Below are 6,031 nucleotides of genomic sequence, written 5' to 3' on the forward strand. Positions count from 1 at the left end.
CTCCTGTGCATTGTCAACGTGTATAGAAATGTTGAGATGGTTTGCATGACAGGAAAAGATAAAAAGTAAGAAATATTCAGAGCAGGGGGGAGGAATGGACATCTCACAGGTTTGCTAGGCAGCTCTCCAGCCTCTCTCTCCTTCTCCCCTCTGCAAAGAGAAGCAAATTAACTGTTTAACAAAGGGATCATATTTCCGGATATGACAGGGGGAGATAGATTATGAACAGATACAAATGAAAAGTCTTGTGCCAAAAAAAAATGAATGCTCTTAAGGAAGACTAAGTGTCCTGGGCAGCTATCAGGATTGCTAAAGGAAATGAGGAAAGAAATTAGTGAAGCCTTAACAGATTTTTCCCAATTGCCCCCATGACAGGTTGGGCTACAGAGCTAGGGAAAGTGAGCAACACAATGCACAGACTTATTTCAACCATTATTTTTATTATTAAGGGGTCATGAGATACAGCAGGTAGTTAGAATCCAGTTGGCTCAAAGTTATTTCCTGGGGAAACAGTTTTGTGGCTTTTAATGAAGTCATGATATAATACATTGAAAAGACTCATTTAACTGGAGATAGCCAAAATGGATTAGGCTGAGGGGCAGTCTTGCTTAACAGCTTTTTGGAAGTCCTGGAAGACATTGCTAAACCTGTCTGGGAAATGGTATTCCCATCTTGCAAAACTTTTTGAGATTTTAAAATATTTTCCTGCTCTGGATCAGAATGATAAACAACACGTTGTAACATTTTGTTCTTATTAGGTACACAAAAAACAGGAAGAAAAAATAGAGACAAGGACAGAAAGAAAGGAGAGAGTGATCCACTCATCTGTGTCAGACCTGTAGCACTCATCTCAGGAAAGCAGAACTCCCTCTTGGACAAATGGAGCAGAGGATTCTCTGTCATGATCCTTTAGCCTTTATCCACTTTTTCCATGTTTTCCAATAAATTCCATATCTGACATCCATTTGCTCAAATCTTGATCTTCAGTTTCAAATCAGTATTCTTCTACGGAAAGTCATACACTACCAAAAAAAATCCAGACTAAATATTTATTTGCAATATACATGAGAAATGTTCTGAGTGGTTAAAGTATTTTCTCTTACACTAAATGATTACTCTGAGGTTTGTTACATTAGCTTAGGAATAATCGGGTATGATTTATTGACAGCAGTGTGTGGATCACAAGACGTCAAGGCCCTCTGGGTCCACCTGGCCCAACCCCTGCCCCATCTGGGACACCCAAAGCAGGATGTCCATGGTCATGTTCTGGCAGCTTTTGATCTCCAAGGAGGATCTCCACAGCCTTTATGGGCAGCCTGTGCCAGTGCTCCATCCATCACCTGTACAGCACAGGTGTGCTGCCTGATAGTCAGATGGAACCTCCTGCACTCCAGTTTGTGACCGCTGCCTCTTGTCCTGGCACTGGGAACCACTAAGATTACCCAACAACTTCCAGGTTTGTACTCAAAAAAGCAAACTTAAATGATGCTTCCAATGCATTTTCTAATTCTAATTCCATGGATGATGGTTCTACGAGATAAACCACTGACAGAAAAACAGTGATCATAGACACCAAAGAGTTCTGGTACAAAGTTCACCATAAAATCTTTGTGTAGCTTTGAGAAAGAGTTCAGGTAAAGAAATGGCAATTGATAAGGTCTCTGTTCAGCAGTAATGAGAACAATAATGTCTTCCCCACAAAAGAGTGGCACAGACTGCTCAGTTAGTGTTTGTCAATAATTTTGAGAAGAATGCATTATATCCATACTCCAGGGTCTTCTAAATAGATAAAGAAATTAATGGGGGTCTTTTATATTACCTGTTAGAGTGAGTTGCAAATTCAGCGTCTAATTGTGCCACTGGTCCAACTTTACATCCAGTATGAAGTCACCAATTTCAACACTGTTACATCGGACATGAAGTTTGTACTTTGTGTCTTCAGCCATTTCATTTTATCCTACCTTATTTTCTGATAAAGCCATTAGGATGAAGAGGATTTGGCCTGAAAAAAGAAAATTTTACGCAACATGATGTGGCAATTCAGTGCTACAGACTGAATTTAAAGCAAACATTTCTTGTGGCTAAAGCACTTCATGTTGACCTTTACATCATGTTTTGACACCACTACTTCTTACTAACTGGTGGCGGCTTTTAATGATGAGATTAGAACTACACTTGTAAAAATATCTGTGACTCAGAAAACCACATTCACTGTGATATTACACATTTTTCTAGACTTGTAAACTTCTTCACAATTGATTTTCCCAGCTATTTTAACCAGGCCTGTGCCTGCTTCACTTTGCCAGAGAGACGAAGAGCAGCCATGGAGACCTGGGATTGAAATCTGAATTTGAAACAAATCTCAGAAGAAGCTCTTACTGCTCAGTGGTGTCCAAGGACCACTGTGGTTGCTTGTCAGAACAATCTTGTTCAGAAGGACATTATGTTAATACAGAACAATATACAACAGTGTTATTTTTCACATAAACTCTGACACACTGGCCCTGCTAAGGAATGTCAGCAAAGCTGGATTTTGGTCACAGCCAACTGGCATAAATCTAATAAAACTCACCTTCCAGTTGAGCTGCAGCTGAAGAGGAGGGCTGAAAGAAGTCCTGTCCATGGAACATATCTTGATTAACTGAGTGGAATGAATTTTATTACAAAACGGCATCAAATTTAGCACTGTCCTTATTTGTGTTTTTTCCTGATCTGATAGCTGGTATTTCCCCTCCTAGATTCTACAGCAAGATTATTAGTGCTGGAAATAGATAAGAATGGTATGCTGGATTATAACAGCCCATTTATAAGCAACACATCTAACAGCCTTATTAATCACATTTCAGTGCCCCAAAATTTGACACAAACCATATGCTTAGACTACTGCTTTGTCAAAGAAGGTGACTTCCAAGTAACATTCTTCTTTCCAGCTTTTAAGATTTCCAGGGCAAGAAGAATAATTTAAAATCAACACTCTACAAAAGAGTATTCAGCTTGAGTCAGTAGTTCTGAAAATACACACAAGGCTACGGCTGCCAAAGACACAGCCACTAAGAAGGTGGGATTTGCCTTGTTTTTACAGCATTTCAAAAGCCATAGTAACATTCACATATATATACATGTGATAAATAGGAGCTTTATTCAAGAAAGATGCTTGTGGTTAGCTAAGAACTTCTCAAATTAAAAGATGTATGTGTAGAGAAACACCAGCTTCGGTTCTCATTTGATATGCCTTTCCTGTTCTTTTTTTTTCCTGAGCTATAAGGCAGAAACCTTGCCTTTTACACCCTTCTTAATACAGTTACCATAGCAAGCAGCTTTCTATTCAGAGAAGTGCTGTGAGCTTGATTTTTGGCTCACGAGTGTGGCATGGTGCTCATTTGGCTTCCTGAACACCACAAGACCAACCACACCTAGTAATTATTTTAATCATGCCTTCATTTTTACCTCCTGCCTGTAGTGCTCGGCTGACTTGGAACAGCTCTGGTAATTAGTGTAAAATTAAATGAGAAACAGAGCTGGAGCATGCATCATGTGGAGGCTGCAAGAAGGGCCAAGCCACCACGCTTCGGTTCATGCCACTCTCCTATCAAGCTTATACCACAAGACATGTTGACATCCCCCAAAGCCTCCACCAAAACACACCATCAGCCCAGCAACCACAAAACATAACCTGAGCAAAGCATGTTTGGACAAAGAGGTAACACTGTTTTTCCTGTTCAGTAAGGACATATTCCAAACAACATCATCATATCCTCATTTACAGCACCGGCTGCGTACTCATTGTGCTTGTTGATGAGCGAACAAGTCAAAGAGATGAAGAGAGGAGGGGACAGGGGAATGTCTAATGAACACTAAAACCATACTTTATTTATGGTAAGCCCCCACAGGTCCCCTTTAGCATCTTGGAGACTTGAGAGGAGTATAGAGTAAGCCCCAAAAGAGACACTTAAGTGCTTTCCTCCCCCTTGAGCATCAGCCGAGATTGAGAAAGGAAAAAACGGGGAGAGTAGCAATAGCCTCAGAGGAACAATGCATAAAGTGCTGGTTTCCCTCACGCAGCTGATGGGCTGTGAGGAAGGAAGAAGAGGTGAGAAGCATCATCTCAGCCTCAGAAGAAGGCAAAAGTACAATTTTCTAGTACTTAGTTCTCGAACAAAAGATGCAAGATCACCTTTTCTGTGAACTTAATGTTTGTTATATAAAGACCTGGTCCTATGAATCTTTACCCACGTATTTATCCTGAATACTGAGAGGGAGACGTCAGTTAAAAAGAGATATTCTAAAGATGGAGGGGAGAAAAAAAGTGGAATTTAGGTTTAAAATGGTACCTTGAAATTGCTTTAACTTTTTTGCCAACTTCAATTATGACCAAGGTAGTCATGAAAACAAAGAAATCATATCTGAAGGTACACAGGCCATTACAAAGATTTTCAGCCTGCAGACATGAAGTGATTGAACAACATAAGCAGAGCCAGGGATGTTAGGTTAGCACACACATCTCCCTTAGTAGGGCTGAGTGCAAATATTTGAAAAGTTCATACAAAAATACAACAGCTTTCCTTGCACAGCATGTGAAATAGAAAGAGCTGCCATGGAGTCACAAAAGTGATTCCCATCATTTGATCCCTTCTGTTGACAGAGAGAAGGAAAGGTCTTAAAAACAAAAGCACAATTAAAAGCATTACAAGGAAAATGAAAATTCTTCAACAAATGCTGTTGCTGGAACAGCTCCTGCTCCAAAAATAACTATTAACAAATTCTGGCCAACTCCTGTTTCCTTTAATCACACCTGACCATCATCTAGAGAAAGACAAGGGGTTTCTTGCAAGCTCAGGGAGGGACCTTCATTTTAAAGTAGCAGAAGGTAAAGTAGAAATCCACTTGCATTCTTTTGTTTTGTACTGTCAGAAATTTCATACACATTACTATGCACCTAGCTGCCTCTTCACACATACCAGTTTACAATATGCATAGCTCATTCAAAACCATTCCCAAGACCTCAGTATTATTTGGATGTTATACTGATTTATTCCATTTGTGTAGTTTACTAAGAAATCTGAAAATTGATCTTTTATAGAATCTCTAACAGCTAAAAATGCAGTTCTCCCTAGTATGCTACTGCTCCTTTGAATCTAAAATTTTCACTGCTATTTGGGATCTTGTCAATCACTTCCATTAGAAGAAAAGGCATTTCCTCTGCACACTTCTGCTGAGGAGATCAAGTGAACACCAGATGGATCAGACACCATTATACACACTCCCAAAGCACTCTTTCAACACCCGTGACCAGTCAGGAGCTCTGCCCTCTCTCAGCTTTCTCCTTGGGCTGCAGAACAAAGGTTTCTCTAGTGGGTCTGCTGTTTTCTGTTTGTTTCAGAGATGCTTTTAGGTGGTGTACCTCTCACAGTTGATCTGAGGCATTCAGAAGCACCAGCCTACACCCCAGTGCAGGAACCCTTAGCCAAACCTTATTTTTCCTTCTTGCTTCTCCCCTGTTTGACTCCTGCTATTAATGTCATGCATATCACCAAGGCATGGGGCAGAGCTGCAGATCCACTGAAGTTCTGGGAGTGGGGCAAGTCCTGAGCTGGGGAGCAGGATGTGTGCGCTAAAGGGGTGTGGACCTCTTCACCCTCACCAGTCAGCCCAAGCCTGCTGTAAATGGGTTTGCTGCTCTTTGATTGGCATCATTACCTCATGTAATGTTGTCTAATTATATTATTGATTTCCTCACCCCCCCCACCCTCGCCCCCCCTCCCCCTTCCCCATTCTATTTAATGGATTCCCTTTCCAGTTCACCCTCAGTAAAGACACTGGCAAGTACAGCAGATGGATCTCTGGGGAGTCTCTTCCTAACATGTGCTCTGCATGCAGCATACAGGTGTTGCACTCTGCATTTGCTTCTCAGCTAGCCAGAAGCAATATTGTTTGGGAAACAGTGGAGAGAATATGAGAAACCGTGGTCCACTAACACATTCAGGCATGATAATTACAGCATAATCATAATAACAGTCAGAATTATTACTGG

The 6,031-nt window shown here is 40.8% G+C and overlaps 1 long non-coding RNA gene across 1 annotated transcript; it reads right to left on the reverse strand.

Moving 5' to 3' along the window:
* Nucleotides 1–426: 426 nt before the first annotated feature.
* On the reverse strand, nt 427–2,657 carry LOC146762593 (uncharacterized). Its single transcript, XR_014946239.1, has 3 exons — nt 2,573–2,657; nt 1,820–2,002; nt 427–1,022 (listed from the first exon to the last, which is right to left on the reverse strand). It is a non-coding gene; the product is annotated as an uncharacterized LOC146762593 (long non-coding RNA).
* Between the last annotated feature and the right edge of the window lie 3,374 nt (nt 2,658–6,031).

The sequence above is a fragment of the Coturnix japonica genome, chromosome 1, assembly GCF_054131305.1.
Source record: "Coturnix japonica strain WE chromosome 1, WE-NBRP24, whole genome shotgun sequence".
Classification (NCBI taxonomy): Eukaryota; Metazoa; Chordata; class Aves; order Galliformes; family Phasianidae; genus Coturnix; species Coturnix japonica.